At 45.3% G+C, this 20,000-nt stretch overlaps 2 protein-coding genes across 5 annotated transcripts in view; one reads left to right on the top strand and one right to left on the bottom strand.

The window, feature by feature from the left end:
• Nucleotides 1-7,093, bottom strand: part of LOC128694230 (uncharacterized) — a 12,797-nt gene extending 5,704 nt beyond the window's left edge. For both annotated transcript variants that reach the window (XM_053784245.2, XM_053784247.2), the window contains exon 1: nucleotides 6,848-7,093. The gene's annotated coding sequence lies outside the window, so the exon portion shown is untranslated. The remainder of the gene's footprint in view (nucleotides 1-6,847) is intronic.
• Naa15-16 (N-alpha-acetyltransferase 15/16) overlaps nucleotides 1-20,000 on the top strand; it is a 244,969-nt gene that overhangs the window by 99,573 nt on the left and 125,396 nt on the right. The gene's annotated exons all lie outside the window — the stretch shown is intronic.

Genomic DNA, 20,000 nt, shown 5'->3' on the forward strand with positions numbered 1-20,000 from the left:
CTCGCTCTCTCTCTCACCCCTCTCTCTCTCACCCCTCGCTCTCTCACTCTCACCCCTCTCTCTCACCCCTCTCTCTCTCACCCCTCGCTCTCTCTCACCCCTCGCTCTCTCTCTCACCCCTCGCTCTCTCTCTCACCCCTCGCTCTCACCCCTCTCTCTCACCCCTCGCTCTCTCTCACCCCTCGCTCTACCATGGTAGGAACTATCATTGCCGTTAAAAACAAAGTACCGCTACATATTGCAGTTTTTCTTACGATGTTATAGATATGTCAGTCATGTCTACAGTGACTCTCATCTTTACTTACGATGTTATAGATATGTGAGTCATGTCTACAGTGACTCATCTTTACTTACGATGTTATAGATATGTCAGTCATGTCTACAGTGACTCTCATCTTTACTTACGATGTTATAGATATGCGAGTCATGTCTACAGTGACTCTCATCTTTACTTACGATGTTATAGATATGTCAGTCATGTCTACAGTGACTCTCATCTTTACTTACGATGTTATAGATATGTCAGTCATGTCTACAGTGACTCTCATCTTTACTTACGATGTTATAGATATGTGAGTCATGTCTACAGTGACTCATCTTTATCTCTTCGCAGTTTCCTGTATTTTATGACACTGAATTTCTGCCGTTATTATTTACTCCCATATTTCTGTTGCCTCTATTATTAAATTCCTTGCTTCGTCTTTGCCTTTATTTAACCAAGTCTTTTTATAGCTCTTTATATTATAAAGGAAGATAGGAAAGTCTTATGATGAATATAAGGATACAAACGAGCCCATACGAAGAACATAAAACGAAACATGTGAAGAATATGTTGGATAAATACATGAGTGGATGTGGGTGGGTGTGAGTTGGACCTGATAGCTTGTGCTACCAGGTCGGTTGCCGTGTTCCTCCCTTAAGTCAATGTGACCTGACCTGACTAGGTTGGGTGCATTGGCTTAAGCCGGTAGGAGACTTGGACCTGCCTCGCATGGGCCAGTAGGCCTTCTGCAGTGTTCCTTCGTTCTTATGTTCTTATGAATATCGTGTATTTCACCTTTAAGTTAAGGCCCTCTTCACCTATGTGCCGAAATGTGTAGTACTCACTAATGTTTAATTTTCTCTATGTAAATTGGCCGGTATTTGTTAGTCTGTTGCGTGTAAATTTTCATTTATGTTCAGATAGTTTTTTTTATTCCGCCTTACACAAGTCATTAACATTAATTACAAAGTGAACCCTGTGGGGCTCCGCTAGTAACATTTCAAGGTGGAGATATCTTAACTCTTAACATATTACATTCTCCTTCAAACAACGGCTTGTACGTTGTAATATTTTGTGTGAAATTACGTATTAATAGCCATTGTGAGAGTCGGAGAAGACTAAATAATGATTATGAAGTAATAAGTGGGAGAGCTTAAAAGGTTGAGGGGTGAGAGTAGAGGGTGGGTGGTAGAGAGGGTTGGTTCCCAGGGCCAGTATTGGCTGGGCAGGTTTGTCTGACGCCATGTTAGTAAGGCGGTCAAGGGCGGCATCTTCTCTATTGCCATCACCAACAATATTGCTACTACTATGGGCCACACTTGCTGCCTCTTACCACCACCACCACCACCACCTTCACTCCTGTCACTCGCTTCTCACATCCGACTTAACGAGCGTAGTGTTTGCTATATACAGTGTATCGTCCACTGTCAATATTGGTTTTATGATGTTTGGATTATAAGGCGCCATCTTCGCGTTTACTTCGTCGATGCGAGTTATTTGTGTAATGCTGTACCTTCCAGTCCTAGATTTGACTACCACGCTCGTCGCTATGTGACAGACCATTCTTAAAACCCACTTTAAGTGGTCAGGTTACTTAGCCTTTGTTTACCTCTTTCTTCCTCTCTACCTACAATCATTTTTTTTTTTTGTCGCTACTTTATCCTACCCCAGTCCTTCTCTTCCCCATGTTTACTATCCATAGGAAATCACTATCTTATCCTATCCTAGGAAACACTAATAAGACAAATGACTGGCGACAGCTTGAGAGAAATGGACACGAGTGCATTCACTTACAACACCTTTATTGAAGACTTTTTGATCCCTGGATCTTCATTTGAAGTGATTAAGTTCCGAGGACCGAAATGTTCTCTATAAAGGTATCAAAATTTGTATTACTGACAGTCTCTCTAAAACACTACTCTGTGAGCGAAATGTGGTCATTAATGGTTTTTATATTTTATTTTGTCTACCATGGTGTTGGTATCTCCTAAAATTGTATGTCCATCTTTACCATGGTGTTGATATCTTCCATTTCCTGTCCCTTCCCTGCTATGGTAGCATGATATATTTAGCAAATGACACCTGCTGTGGATACTTCCTTCTTTTTTCAACCGTAACGTTAACGGACTTGGTGGGCGAAACGTTGACGTTAATGAAAGTTAACCATGTATCATCTACTGCACCTGAGTCATGTTAGTAGTTACACAACATTACAGCTGAACGAGATGGTACCCACTCAAACTTTACTGGTACATATTGTCATTTTCTAGCACAACGAATAAGGAGTCACAATACCGTGGCTGCAACAATTCACCAGAAACCAGATAGCAAAAATGTAGCCTTTCCTACCTTCCACGTGATATATTCTTCACTTCCGTCAACATAGTATATTTCCTCAGTGTCCTCTAAAATATTGTTAGACGATTGAGCTGCCCGAGTTTAGATCCGTCTTTAGTGTACATACGCTCGACATCTGTTTTTTTTGTGCTGGATGAGTCATGCAGGTTTAGCGTTTTGTGAATAGAATAATAATGTTTTTTTCTATTTATGTTGGTATATGAAGTGGAGTGAGTGTTAGTGGACTGGAGGAGTGACGTGATCCTGTTGTGGTGGCTACAGATGTAAGTACGTGTGTGTGTGTGTGTGTGTGTGTGTGTGTGTGTGTGTGTGTGTGTGTGTGTGTGTGTGTGTGTGTGTGTGTGTGTGTGTGTGTGTGTTGGTTGATTGGTTAGGCTTAAAGTTAATCTACTAAACTAGTGTATATTATAAATGGGTGGTGTGCCGGGCTGGGGTGGCTGTGCTGGCCGCTGGGTAGTCAACAAGGAAGTCTAACATTAGGCTGACCTGCAATGGTAGAACTACTCTCGAAAACTGTCCTGGCTGTATCACAGCTATCTCTTATTGAAGACTGATAGTCACCTGTGCAATGACGCCAGATGTACTCACGCCACGTATACAGACACCAGGTATACTGACGCCACGCATACTGACGCCAGGTATAGACATCAGGTATACTGACACCAGGTATACAGACACCAGGTACACTTCAAATTATACACGTTGCTGGAGACTTGTGGTTAATATAATAAATTGATATATAACTCATTGTAAGTGCGCGCTCGCGCTCTAGCAATGAAAAAACTTAAATGTAATTTGTATGTCATTACTTATGTGTACTTGAGTAGCTTGTATACCCTGTGAGAGGTAGGTTATGGTGGTGGGAGTAAGTGTTATGGTGGTGGGAGTAAATGTTATGGTGGTGGGAGTAAGTGTTATGGTGGTGGGAGTGTTGAATGAAGTGCCGAAAAGCTGGGACTTCTATTTATGTTGATGAAGATGTGGAATAAACTTGGTGAAAAGTATGAGACGTTGTATCATGTTGGTGGAAGTGTAGAATAAATTGACTGAGAATCCGGGAAGGGATCATCGGCATGGATAACGGATCATATGATACGATCACGGATCTCGACACAATGTCGAGATCCGTGATTGTAGACTCTTCAGTCTACTACCCCTCAAGAGAGGTTCCTTGACGCTGGTGAGGGGCTCTTCATCTAGGGAATTAGATCTGTGCTCCAATTCCCTGAATTGAGCCTGAATCCCCCCCCACGTGCGCTGTATAATTCTACGAGTTTAGCGCTTCCCTGTGATTATAATAATAATAATAATAATGATAATTCAGTCTACTAGCGGGAAACTCGAGAAACTTTACTGAGAGGAAGGTAGGCAGGAGTCTTGAAGAGGAAACTGCTCCATCACTCAGGCTATGATGGCTGCTGGGGTACCACCTCTCGAAACCTGTCATATGTATATCACAGGTGGCTGTGCACACCTGGCTGACAGATGCAACAGTTTGGTTGACCATGCAGTTATAGTAAGGATGGTTTTGTGGTAAACAACTCCGTAGAGTTTCTAAGGAATTTAGTGTTAGGTTCTCCGCCGTCAGGCGTTATCGTCCCGTTTAATGTAATTATTAGCCATTAACTGTAAGTAAATTTAGGATAATTAAAGTTTAAGGAATCTAATCTAAGATGTAATTTTGGTCTGTGCTTAGATGGTAGATAAACTGAGGCAGTACATGCGTGGGTGATGCTGTGACTCTTAGTGAAGCAGCACCTTCAGCCTCGCTCTTTACACCTTTCTATTATGTTTTACAATACGGACGAGTGGGTGAGAAAGACTCATACAACAGCTGGGTATTTTTATTGTCGAGAATATAGATACCCAGCTGTTGCACACGTCTTACTCGTCTGTATTCCTTCTCTTCTACTATTGACTTGTTCTCACGTAGATACTCAACGTGTCTGTATCGCTGGTAGCGACCTGAAGATGTAGTATCGTGCACTGCTTGTGTTGTATGACTCGGAGTGGGCCACAGCTCCAGGAGTGACACTGGCTCCATTCTCCCTAAGCTAATTGAGGCCCTGTCTGGAGAAGCCAGGCTGTTGGTGATGGCCTCACATGCTGAGAGACCTCGGCAGTGGTGCAAGTTTAAAGACACACGCGATAGATTGATCAATACGGAGCAACTGTGTGTGGGGGGGGGCTGCTTTGTGCAATTGTTTTTTTTTCCTTACTAAAGGTTTAGTTTACCTGTTATATTGAGTAGCGGCACGTTTAGCCTCACTTTGACATCGTTCAGTGGCCATTATGGTCGTAATAGTTTACCTTGACGTTATTTGGTGGCCATTATGATCCATTTTGACGTTGTTTAGCTGGTCATGCGTGTGTGATTTCCAGGAAATGTTTTTTGTTAATTGCTCGTTGACTAGCACTATTTGGCTGCTAGGGCAGTGGAAAGCTTCGGAGAGATCACTGGATGCCTGTGTCGACTGCTCCACGGGGAAACACGGTTTCCTGATGGTCCGTGTTTAATAACATTGCACGTGACACGTTGAAAGTTGATTGCTAATTTCCGTGTATGTCATTGTGTAGTGTTGTGGTAGTAATTATTCATCACCTCTACTAGGTGTGTTTTAGCTGATACTCTAAGTGAAGTACAAGTATAATTCATCTTCACTTAGACTTGCACAAGTCATCTTCACGGCATAATTCATCTTCACTAAGACTTGCACAAGTCATCTTCACGGCATAATTCATCTTCACAGCATCCTTCACTAACTGCACATCTTCACAGCATCCTTCACTAACTGCACATCTTCACAGCATCCTTCACTAACTGCACATCTTCACAGCATCCTTCATTAACTGCACATCTTCACAGCATCCTTCACTAACTGTACATCTTCACAGCATCCTTCACTAACTGCACATCTTCACAGCATCCTTCATTAACTGCACATCTTCACAGCATCATTTAACTGCACATCTTCACAGCATCCTTCACTAACTGTACATCTTCACAGCATCCTTCACTAACTGTACATCTTCACAGCATCCTTCACTAATTGTACATCTTCGCAGCATCCTTCACTAACTGCACATCACAGCATCCTTCACTAACTGCACATCACAGCATCCTTCACAAACTGCAGGTCTTCACAGCATCCTTCACAAACTACACATCTTCACAGCATCCTTCACAAACTACACATCTTCACAGCATCCTTCACTAACTACATTTTCACAGCATCCTTCACTAACTGCACGTCTTCACAGCATCCTTCACTAACTGTACATTTTCACAGCATCCTTCACTAACTGTACATTTTCACAGCATCCTTCACTAACTACACATCTTCACAGCATCCTTCACAAACTACACATCACAGCATCCTTCAACTACACATCACAGCATCCTTCACTAACTGCACATCACAGCATCCTTCACAAACTACACATCACAGCATCCTTCACTAACTGCACATCACAGCATCCTTCACAAACTACACATCACAGCATCCTTCACTAACTGCACATCACAGCATCCTTCACAAACTACACATCACAGCATCCTTCACTAACTGTATATCTTCGCAGCATCTTTCACCTTGATTACTCACCAGTGTAATTAAAGTAAGCTATTCAAATCATAGGATGAAAAGAGTGCTAGAGTAACGTGTCTGTTTCATGCTTAAAGGAGGATCGAGCCTCCCTCATTCCTTGTACTGAATGGCCCACACTCTTTTAGCGCGTTTGAAAGGGGAAATCCACGTTGGTTCGTCTGTGCTAGCATATGTTCAAATTAAAAAAAAAAATAGCCAGAATGACCTTTGCTCGCAAGATCCGACTCTCCTGAATGACCTTCATTATTTGACTTGTAATTTAATAAACTTTACTTTTGTTTGTTTGGGATCCGTTGTAACCCAGAACTGTCTCAGGGTTAAAGGACAGGCTCTTACCTGGGCTTTATATATTCGGCAGTATTAGTAAAATTTTGATAGCTTTTCGGTAGAACTAAATGCATTATTTTGAACGGATGGTTTCAAATTGTGTGTGTCTCTGTGTGTGTGTGTGTGTGTGTGTGTGTGTGTGTGTGTGTGTGTGTATATATATATATATATATATATATATATATATATATATATATATATATATATATATATATATATATAAAATATATATATATATATATATATATATATATATATATATATATATATATAATGGGGTGTAGATACTTACAAATATGTTAATGAGCTTCCAGCACTGGCAGTGTTTATAAACAACGTCCTCGTGTGGGTCGACTTATGGATGACACGAATCACTTCAGTCTCCCTCGTCTCAGTAAATCCCTCTTAAGAATATCACTTTTTCACTTCCAGTCACAGATAGTCTCCTAAAATCTCTTAAGGAGAGTGAGGATGGGTGTTAGGTCAGACACACGTGTGTCTCCACTGGCGGCTGGTTCTCGACTGATGTTATAGAGCAAGCTGGTGCCGTGTTCTTCAGATCTGCCGGTACCTGCAAGGGAGGGGAACGGCCGGGGGGGGGGGAGCTGCCTAGGAGATGGGGATGGGGGGATGGAAGGTCGGAATAATTGTTGGGGGGAGGAGGGTGTGGGAAGGAAGTGCAAAGGAGGATATGATTACCTGATGGGGAAGTTAGAGGTGGGGAAGCAAAGATATGATGGGATTTTTACACTACTGTCTTCACCACCACACCTCCACTACTGTCTTCACCACCACACCTCCACTACTGTCTTCACCACCACACCTCTACTACTGTCTTCACCACCACACCTCTACTACTGTCTTCACCACCACACCTCTACTACTGTCTTCACCACCACACCTCCACTACTGTCTTCACCACCACACCTCCACTACTGTCTTCACCACCACACCTCCACTACTGTCTTCACCACCACACCTCCACTACTGTCTTCACCACCACACCTCCACTACTGTCTTCACCACCACACCTCTACTACTGTCTTCATCACCACACCTCCACTACTGTCTTCACCACCACACCTCTACTACTGTCTTCACCACACCTCCACTACTGTCTTCACCACCACACCTCTACTACTGTCTTCACCACACCTCCACTACTGTCTTCACCACCACACCTCCACTACTGTCTTCACCACCACACCTCTACTACTGTCTTCACCACCACACCTCCACTACTGTCTTCACCACCACACCTCTATTACTGTCTTCACCACCACACCTCCACTACTGTCTTCACCACCACACTTCCACTACTGTCTTCACCACCACACCTCCACTACTGTCTTCACCACCACACCTCCGCTACTGTCTTCACCACCACATCTCTACTACTGTCTTCACCACCACACCTCCACTTCTGTCTTCACCACCACACCTCCACTACTGTCTTCACCACCACACCTCCACTACTGTCTTCACCACCACACCTCCACTACTGTCTTCACCACCACACCTCCACTACTGTCTTCACCACCACACCTCCACTACTGTCTTCACCACCACACCTAAACTACTGTCTTCACCACCACACCTCTACTACTGTCTTCACCACCACACCTCCACTACTGTCTTCACCACCACACCTCCACTACTGTCTTCACCACCACACCTCCACTACTGTCTTCACCACCACACCTCCACTACTGTCTTCACCACCACACCTCCACTACTGTCTTCACCACCACACCTCCACTACTGTCTTCACCACCACACCTCCACTACTGTCTTCACCACCACACCTCCACTACTGTCTTCACCACCACACCTCTACTACAGTCTTCACCACCACACCTCTACTACTGTCACCACTACCACACCTCCACTACTGTCTTCACCACCACACCTCCACTACTGTCTTCACCACCACACCTCTACTACTGTCTTCACCACCACACCTCTACTACAGTCTTCACCACCACACCTCTACTACTGTCTTCACCACCACACCTCCACTACTGTCTTCACCACCACACCTTCACTACTGTCTTCACCACCACACCTCCACTACTGTCTTCACCACCACACCTAAACTACTGTCTTCACCACCACACCTCTACTACAGTCTTCACCACACATCCACTACTGTCTTCACCACCACACCTCCACTACTGTCTTCACCACCACACCTCCACTACTGTCTTCACCACCACACCTCCACTACAGTCTTCACCACCACACCTCCACTACTGTCTTCACCACCACACCTCTACTACAGTCTTCACCACCACACCTCTACTACTGTCTTCACCACCACACCTCCACTACTGTCTTCACCACCACACCTCTACTACTGTCTTCACCACCACACCTCCACTACTGTCTTCACCACCACACCTCTACTACAGTCTTCACCACCACACCTCTACTACTGTCTTCACCACCACACCTCCACTACTGTCTTCACCACCACACCTCCACTACAGTCTTCACCACCACACCTCTACTACAGTCTTCACCACCACACCTCTACTACTGTCTTCACCACCACACCTCCACTACTGTCTTCACCACCACACCTCCACTACTGTCTTCACCACCACACCTCCACTACTGTCTTCACCACCACACCTCTACTACAGTCTTCACCACCACACCTCTACTACTGTCACCACCACCACACCTCCACTACTGTCTTCACCACCACACCTCCACTACTGTCTTCACCACCACACCTCTACTACTGTCTTCACCACCACACCTCTACTACAGTCTTCACCACCACACCTCTACTACTGTCTTCACCACCACACCTCCACTACTGTCTTCACCACCACACCTCCACTACTGTCTTCACCACCACACCTCCACTACTGTCTTCACCACCACACCTAAACTACTGTCTTCACCACCACACCTCTACTACAGTCTTCACCACCACACATCCACTACTGTCTTCACCACCACACCTCCACTACTGTCTTCACCACCACACCTCCACTACTGTCTTCACCACCACACCTCCACTACAGTCTTCACCACCACACCTCCACTACTGTCTTCACCACCACACCTCTACTACAGTCTTCACCACCACACCTCTACTACTGTCTTCACCACCACACCTCCACTACTGTCTTCACCACCACACCTCCACTACTGTCTTCACCACCACACCTCCACTACTGTCTTCACCACCACACCTCCACTACTGTCTTCACCACCACACCTCCACTACTGTCTTCACCACCACACCTCCACTACTGTCTTCATCACCACACCTCCACTACTGTCTTCACCACCACACCTAAACTACTGTCTTCACCACCACACCTCTACTACAGTCTTCACCACCACACATCCACTACTGTCTTCACCACCACACCTCCACTACTGTCTTCACCACCACACCTCCACTACTGTCTTCACCACCACACCTCCACTACAGTCTTCACCACCACACCTCCACTACTGTCTTCACCACCACACCTCTACTACAGTCTTCACCACCACACCTCTACTACTGTCTTCACCACCACACCTCCACTACTGTCTTCACCACCACACCTCCACTACTGTCTTCACCACCACACCTCCACTACTGTCTTCACCACCACACCTCCACTACTGTCTTCACCACCACACCTCCACTACTGTCTTCACCACCACACCTCCACTACTGTCTTCACCACCACACCTCCACTACTGTCTTCACCACCACACCTCCACTACTGTCTTCACCACCACACCTCTACTACTGTCACCACCACCACACCTCCACTACTGTCTTCACCACCACACCTCCACTACTGTCTTCACCACCACACCTCCACTACTGTCTTCACCACCACACCTCTACTACAGTCTTCACCACCACACCTCTACTACTGTCACCACCACCACACCTCTACTACAGTCTTCACCACCACACCTCTACTACTGTCACCACCACCACACCTCTACTACAGTCTTCACCACCACACCTCTACTACAGTCTTCACCACCACACCTCCACTACTGTCTTCACCACCACACCTCCACTACTGTCTTCACCACCACACCTCCACTACTGTCTTCACCACCACACCTCCACTACTGTCTTCACCACCACACCTCTACTACAGTCTTCACCACCACACCTCTACTACAGTCTTCACCACCACACCTCTACTACTGTCTTCACCACCACACCTCTACTACTGTCTTCACCACCACACCTCTACTACTGTCTTCACCACCACACCTCCACTACTGTCTTCACCACCACACCTCTACTACAGTCTTCACCACCACACCTCTACTACTGTCACCACCACCACACCTCCACTACTGTCTTCACCACCACACCTCCACTACTGTCTTCACCACCACACCTCCACTACTGTCTTCACCACCACACCTCTACTACTGTCTTCACCACCACACCTCTACTACTGTCTTCACCACCACACCTCTACTACTGTCTTCACCACCACACCTCCACTACTGTCTTCACCACCACACCTCTACTACAGTCTTCACCACCACACCTCTACTACAGTCTTCACCACCACACCTCTACTACTGTCTTCACCACCACACATCCACTACTGTCTTCACCACCACACCTCTACTACTGTCTTCACCACCACACCTCTACTACTGTCTTCATCACCACACCTCCACTACTGTCTTCACCACCACACCTCTACTACTGTCTTCATCACCACACCTCCACTACTGTCTTCACCACCACACCTCTACTACTGTCTTCACCACACCTCCACTACTGTCTTCACCACCACACCTCTACTACTGTCTTCACCACACCTCCACTACTGTCTTCACCACCACACCTCTACTACTGTCTTCACCACCACACCTCCACTACTGTCTTCACCACCACACCTCTACTACAGTCTTCACCACCACACCTCTACTACTGTCTTCACCACCACACTTCTACTACTGTCTTCACCACCACACTTCTACTACTGTCTTCACCACCACACTTCTATTACTGTCTTCACCACCACACTTCTACTACTGTCTTCACCACCACACTTCTACTACTGTCTTCACCACCACACTTCTACTACTGTCTTCACCACCACACTTCTACTACTGTCTTCACCACCACACTTCTACTACTGTCTTCACCACCACACTTCTACTACTGTCTTCACCACCACACTTCTACTACTGTCTTCACCACCACACTTCTACTACTGTCTTCACCACCACACTTCTACTACTGTCTTCACCACCACACCTCTACTACTGTTTTCACCACCACACTTCTATTACTGTCTTCACCACCACACCTCTACTACTGTCTTCACCACCACACCTCTACTACTGTCTTCACCACCACACCTCTACTACAGTCTTCACCACCACACCTCTACTACTGTCTTCACCACCACACCTCCACTACTGTCTTCACCACCACACCTCCACTACTGTCTTCACCACCACACCTCCACTACTGTCTTCACCACCACACCTCCACTACTGTCTTCACCACCACACCTCTACTACAGTCTTCACCACCACACCTCTACTACTGTCTTCACCACCACACCTCTACTACTGTCTTCACCACCACACCTCCACTACTGTCTTCACCACCACACCTCTACTACAGTCTTCACCACCACACCTCCACTACTGTCTTCACCACCACACCTCCACTACTGTCTTCACCACCACACCTCTACTACTGTCTTCACCACCACACCTCTACTACTATCTTCACCACCACACCTCCACTACTGTCTTCACCACCACACCTCTACTACTGTCTTCACCACCACACCTCTACTACTATCTTCACCACCACACCTCTACTACTGTCTTCACCACCACACCTCCACTACTGTCTTCACCACCACACCTCCACTACTGTCTTCACCACCACACCTCTACTACTGTCTTCACCACCACACCTCTACTACTGTCTTCACCACCACACCTCCACTACTGTCTTCACCACCACACCTCTACTACTGTCTTCACCACCACACCTCCACTACTGTCTTCACCACCACACCTCCACTACTGTCTTCACCACCACACCTCCACTACTGTCTTCACCACCACACCTCTACTACTGTCTTCACCACCACACCTCCACTACTGTCTTCACCACCACACCTCCACTACTGTCTTCACCACCACACCTCCACTACTGTCTTCACCACCACACCTCTACTACTGTCTTCACCACCACACCTCCACTACTGTCTTCACCACCACACCTCTACTACTGTCTTCACCACCACACCTCCACTACTGTCTTCACCACCACACCTCTACTACTGTCTTCACCACCACACCTCTACTACTGTCTTCACCACCACACCTCCACTACTGTCTTCACCACCACACCTCTACTACTATCTTCACCACCACACCTCTACTACTGTCTTCACCACCACACCTCCACTACAGTCTTCACCACCACACCTCTACTACTGTCTTCACCACCACACCTCTACTACTGTCTTCACCACCACACCTCTACTACTGTCTTCACCACCACACCTCTACTACTGTCTTCACAGCATAGGGTCGTAGACGTGGCTTATAGACCTGACTACAGTATATAAGCCACGTCTACGGCCTTATGCTGTACATTCTACAAGATTGATAGACTGAACACATCGACTCCAGGCTGAGGGACTGATTACCTCAAACTCCTCCTCTCCTTACACCCTTCTGATTTGTATTGGACTGATGAAGCCACTGTGTGGTGAAACGTTTCCTCAATAAAGATTCCCATATGTTGCATAAGTGTCTCAATCTTCGACTGGTATTGTATGTGGCTTCAGAGGACCAGATGTAGCTGGTATTGTATGTGGCTTCAGACGACCAGATGTAGCTGGTATTGTATGTGGCTTCAGACGACCAGATGTAGCTGGTATTGCATGTGGCTTCAGAGGACCAGATGTAGCTGGTATTGTATGTGGCTTCAGACGACCAGATGTAGCTGGTAATGTATGTGGCTTCAGACGGCCAGATGTAGCTGGTATTGTATGTGGCTTCAGACGACCAGATGTAGCTGGTATTGTATGTGGCTTCAGACGACCAGATGTAGCTGGTATTGTATGTGGCTTCAGACCACCAGATGTAGCTGGTATTGCATGTGGCTTCAGACGACCAGATGTAGCTGGTATTGTATGTGGCTTCAGACGACCAGATGTAGCTGGTATTGCATGTGGCTTCAGACGACCAGATGTAGCTGGTATTGCATGTGGCTTCAGACGACCAGATGTAGCTGGTATTGTATGTGGCTTCAGACCACCAGATGTAGCTGGTATTGCATGTGGCTTCAGACGACCAGATGTAGCTGGTATTGTATGTGGCTTCAGACGACCAGATGTAGCTGGTATTGCATGTGGCTTCAGACGACCAGATGTAGCTGGTATTGTATGTGGCTTCAGACCACCAGATGTAGCTGGTATAGTATGTGGCTTCAGACGACCAGATGTAGCTGGTATTGTATGTGGTTTCAGACGACCAGATGTAGCTGGTATTGTATGTGGTTTCAGACGACCAGATGTAGCTGGTATTGTATGTGGCTTCAGACCACCAGATGTAGCTGGTATTGTATGTGGCTTCAGACCACCAGATGTAGCTGGTATTGTATGTGGCTTCAGACGACCAGATGTAGCTGGTATTGTATGTGGCTTCAGACCACCAGATGTAGCTGGTATTGTATGTGGCTTCAGACGACCAGATGTAGCTGGTATTGTATGTGGCTTCAGACGACCAGATGTAGCTGGTATTGTATGTGGCTTCAAACGACCAGATGTAGCTGGTATTGTATGTGGCTTCAGACGACCAGATGTAGCTGGTATTGTATGTGGCTTCAGACGACCAGATGTAGCTGGTATTGTATGTGGCTTCAGACGACCAGATGTAGCTGGTATTGTATGTGGCTTCAGACGACCAGATGTAGCTGGTATTGTATGTGGCTTCAGACGACCAGATGTAGCTGGTATTGTATGTGGCTTCAGACGACCAGATGTAGCTGGTATTGTATGTGGCTTCAGACCACCAGATGTAGCTGGTATTGTATGTGGCTTCAGACGACCAGATGTAGCTGGTATTGTATGTGGCTTCAGACGACCAGATGTAGCTGGTATTGTATGTGGCTTCAAACGACCAGATGTAGCTGGTATTGTATGTGGCTTCAGACGACCAGATGTAGCTGGTATTGTATGTGGCTTCAGACGACCAGATGTAGCTGGTATTGTATGTGGCTTCAGACGACCAGATGTAGCTGGTATTGTATGTGGCTTCAGACGACCAGATGTAGCTGGTATTGTATGTGGCTTCAGACGACCAGATGTAGCTGGTATTGTATGTGGCTTCAGACGACCAGATGTAGCTGGTATTGTATGTGGCTTCAGACGACCAGATGTAGCTGGTATTGTATGTGGCTTCAGACGACCAGATGTAGCTGGTATTGTATGTGGCTTCAGACGACCAGATGTAGCTGGTATTGTATGTGGCTTCAGACGACCAGATGTAGCTGGTATTGTATGTGGCTTCAGAGGACCAGATGTAGCTGGTATTGTATGTGGCTTCAGACGACCAGATGTAGCTGGTATTGTATGTGGCTTCAGACGACCAGATGTAGCTGGTATTGTATGTGGCTTCAGACGACCAGATGTAGCTGGTATTGTATGTGGCTTCAGACGACCAGATGAGCTTCACAGCAACAGATATGTTTGGAGTATTTACAAACACACTTGTGATATTTTGGATGATGAGATAACGATAAAAAAAACTACAATAATTATAATGAAGAAAAAGGCACAATACGGTGAGTGAAATAATACACATATAACCCTGACATGGGAGAGAGTAAGCTTCTCTCTCCCGTGTGCGGATTATTTGTCTACAGTAATTATGTAAAAGACAATAAGTTACCGGGAGGAGTGGGTTAGATTTTGCCACCGAAGTGACTAGTTTATTGTGCACTTCGTATACATCCTGTGGAGGGTAGCGCAAGAACCTATGGATATACAATAGGCCTAATAACTAGGCCCCAAAAGGGTTAACAGGAGTACATCTGGAGTTACATCCGCAGTTCATTTATCTGTTACAAGAAAATTAAGGAAATTTGTATAATATATCTGGTATCTAAGATGCCTTGACATGTCACATAGACGAGGAGTAGAACTACGCGAAAGACACGTTTTGCTGCACAGATATATATACTAATATATACTAATATATATATATATATATATATGTGTGTGTGTGTGTAATATATATATATTATATATATATATATATATATATATATATATATATATATATATATATATATATATATATATATATATATATATATATATATATATATATATATATAAATATATAAATATATAAATATATAAATATATAAATATATAAATATATAAATATATAAATATATAAATATATAAATATATATATATATATATATATATATATATATATATATATATAAACATTCAGGAACACGGGATTAGTAACCTCCTCTCCTGTTTAAATTACTCAATATAAAAAGAAAGACTTATTCTTTTTCTTTTTGGGTCACCTTGCTTCAGTGGGATACTGCAGGTTTTTGAAAAACAAATGTATATATTCTGTTATCCTTGTATGTAAAGCACCACCAGGCAACGGGTGAACAATTTAATTGTCAGATAAGGAAGATAGGTTGCTAGCTGCCTTGACACAAGATAGGTTGCTAGCTGCCTTGACACAAGATTGGTTGCTAGCTGCCTTGACACAAGATAGGTTGCTAGCTGCCTTGACACAAGATAGGTTGCTAGCTGCCTTGACACAAGATAGGTTGCTAGCTGCCTTGACACAAGATAGGTTGCTAGCTGCCTTGACACAAGATAGGTTGCTAGCTGCCTTGACACAAGATAGGTTGTTAGCTGCCTTGACACAAGATAGGTTGCTAGCTGCCTTGACACAAGATAGGTTGCTAGCTGACTTGGCTCAAGATAGGTTGCTAGCTGCCTTGACACAAGATAGGTTGCTAGCTGCCTTGACACAAGATAGGTTGCTAGCTGCCTTGACACAAGATAGGTTGCTAGCTGCCTTGACACAAGATAGGTTGCTAGCTGCCTTGACACAAGATAGGTTGCTAGCTGCCTTGACACAAGATAGGTTGCTAGCTGCCTTGACACAAGATAGGTTGCTTGCTGCCTTGACACAAGATAGGTTGCTAGCTGCCTTGACACAGCACAGCAACTTCTTGGGGTGTTGATGCACGGATTTCCTCAAACTTGTCTAACCTATATTCACGACCTGCTTCCACTAGTGGTTTTGTCCGCTGTTGACTCTGCCTACCACTGTTCCACCTCATCTCTCGTCAGTTTATAAGCCCCATCTCCGCTAATATGCTGTACTTTTATCAAAAATTGAGGGACTGACCACATCGACTCCAGGCTGATGGACTAATTACCTCAAAGTCCTCCTCGTCTTTCCCTTTTCTCTCCATGGGACTGAGGAAGGCACTCATTGGCGAAACGTTTCCGGGATAAAGATACCCAAACATTGCAGAAGTGCCTCGTTTATAAAAAAAAAGCAGATATTTTTCTCCGGAAATTTCCAGGTGCCAAGCATGAAATGAAAGATGATAAATCAGAGCTGCACTGGAAATAGTTCCTGGAAGCACGCTAGATCAACACGTGCATAACAGATAACAAACGGGACTTTCTGAAAAGTTTGTTGTGTACCAACAGGTAACAGAAGCTACTAGTTATGAAAACTCTGGTAATCCACCAGAGGTATGTCAGAAGTGTTGACTGAGACGACCACCAGTTACAGCGGGCATTGGCGGCAGTATTGTTAGTCGCTTGTTGTCTTTTTCTTCTTTCATTCTTGAGTTTTCCTAATCATTTTACTTCACTCCCCCTTCCTCTTATTCTAGTGCTCCTTCTAATAATTTTTTTCTATCGTCTTCTACATTCTTCCCTCTATTTCTTTCCAGTCCATACTAACCGTTTCTCTTCATCTTTTATCCTCTGCCCATCTATTCTTATATCTCTCCTCTCTCTACCTCTCCCCCTCTTTTACCCTCCCTCTCCCCCTCTTTTACCCTCTCTCCCCCTCTCTCACCCTCCACCATTTAACAAGAACACTTGCATGTTCATTCAAGGAGAACAGTATAAGAGCCATGTAGGTTATCTCATCATACGTTGGTAGGTACTTACCCTGGAAACTCCTCTACCAATATGGACGTTGTACGTTAAGTACTTACCCTGGAAACTCCTCTACCAATATGGACGTTGTACGTTAAGTACTTACCCTGGAAACTCCTCTACCAATATGGACGTTGTACGTTAAGTACTTACCCTGGAAACTCCTCTACCAATATGTACGTTGTACGTTAAGTACTTACCCTGGAAACTCCTGGTAATTAGGTAGTTCCATAGTAGTGTCATTCAGGGGGTTTTACCTTTCTTTCCCTTCAAAGTGTGCGTTGATGTCGGTGAAGGTCTCTTGATTTAGGGAAGTGGAGTGACCTTCCCCTTCCTGGAATCAAGCCTGAGTGCTTCCCATTCTCCAGGCAAATGTGTGATCCCTGCGAGCTTAGCGCTCAGTATGAATACTGTGTACTGTAATCAGACAGTTTTATCGTCTAGTGGCTGTTGTGGGAATCAGTAAAATGTTCGTTGAGCAATACGATACAAACTACAGCAAATATAGTAGTGTGTCGCTATCCAGTTCTATATGATAATTACACATTGGGAAGAAAAGTTAGCTATGTCTCCCTGTCATATTCCATCACGCAGGATGGGGCTCATACAGGTTGTTGAAACTTATCACTCTGAGCTGAGAGACTTATGCAGGACACGTTATCCAAGTGCCCTGCTCAAGTCTCAGCTCAGACTGACACATGACGTTATCCAAGTGCCCTGCTCAAGTCTCAGCTCAGACTGACACATGACGTTATCCAAGTGCCCTGCTCAAGTCTCAGCTCAGACTGACACATGACGTTATCCAAGTGCCCTGCTCAAGTCTCAGCTCAGACTGACACATGACGTTATCCAAGTGCCCTGCTCAAGTCTCAGCTCAGACTGACACATGACGTTATCCAAGTGCCCTGCTCAAGTCTCAGCTCAGACTGACACATGACGTTATCCAAGTGCCCTGCTCAAGTCTCAGCTCAGACTGACACATGACGTTATCCAAGTGCCCTGCTCAAGTCTCAGCTCAGACTGACACATGACGTTATCCAAGTGCCCTGCTCAAGTCTCAGCTCAGACTGACACATGACGTTATCCAAGTGCCCTGCTCAAGTCTCAGCTCAGACTGACACATGACGTTATCCAAGTGCCCTGCTCAAGTCTCAGCTCAGACTGACACATGACGTTATCCAAGTGCCCTGCTCAGGTCTCAGCTCAGACTGACACATGACGTTATCCAAGTGCCCTGCTCAGGTCTCAGCTCAGACTGACACATAACGTTATCCAAGTGTCCTGCTCAAGTCTCAGCTCAGACTGACACATGACGTTATCCAAGTGCCCTGCTCAAGTCTCAGCTCAGACTGACACATGACGTTATCCAAGTGTCCTCGAGTCTCAGCTCAGACTGACACATGACGTTATCCAAGTGTCCTCGAGTCTCAGCTCAGACTGACACATGACGTTATCCAAGTGTCCTCGAGTCTCAGCTCAGACTGACACATGACGTTAACCAAGTGTCCTCGAGTCTCAGCTCAGACTGACACATGACGTTATCCAAGTGTCCTCAAGTCTCAGCTCAGACTGACACATGACGTTATCCAAGTGTCCTCGAGTCTCAGCTCTGACACATGACGTTAACCAAGTCATGTGTCAATCTGAGTTGAGAGATTTGAACAGGACAGTGGGATAACATCCAGTGTTTTAGTAAATCTTCATCAGCTACCACAACTTCAGAGGTTTCCTTCCAGCAGAGCTGCAGTTACGATCACTTTGGAATTATCATCTCCCAGGATAGCCTATCTATCCCATGCACAGGAGAATGGAATTTGAATGAAGATATCTCCCATCATTCCAGAGCGGGAGCGTGAGGAATTGAATATAGAAGACAGAGGGTAGAGGAGAGGACCATAGGCATGATAATAGTTAATTGCTAACAAATTAAACACTAAGCACACGAGGGTTATCAGCCCTACAGGACCATTTCCTAGGGAGGGAGTGAGTGGGAGAGCGCGCAGACACACAGCCAGTCTTCTAATCCATAATTACGGTCATTATCAGGCGCGCTGCGGCTGCTGGCGTCGACGCCTCAGTTATACGACCTTCTGCGTATAAAAAGTAGAGCAAGGAGGTCACACCACACGCTCAAAATTAATATTAGAATTTTTGTGTCATAAAAGTAACTGTATCGGTTGACATTGTCACTGGCTGGAGTTGTCTTTTATTCCCGTCTTCATCTAGAACTGGCGACAAGTGGCATTAAGCTGA

The sequence above is a fragment of the Cherax quadricarinatus genome, chromosome 43 (genome assembly GCF_038502225.1).
Source record: "Cherax quadricarinatus isolate ZL_2023a chromosome 43, ASM3850222v1, whole genome shotgun sequence".
NCBI lineage: Eukaryota > Metazoa > Arthropoda > Malacostraca > Decapoda > Parastacidae > Cherax > Cherax quadricarinatus.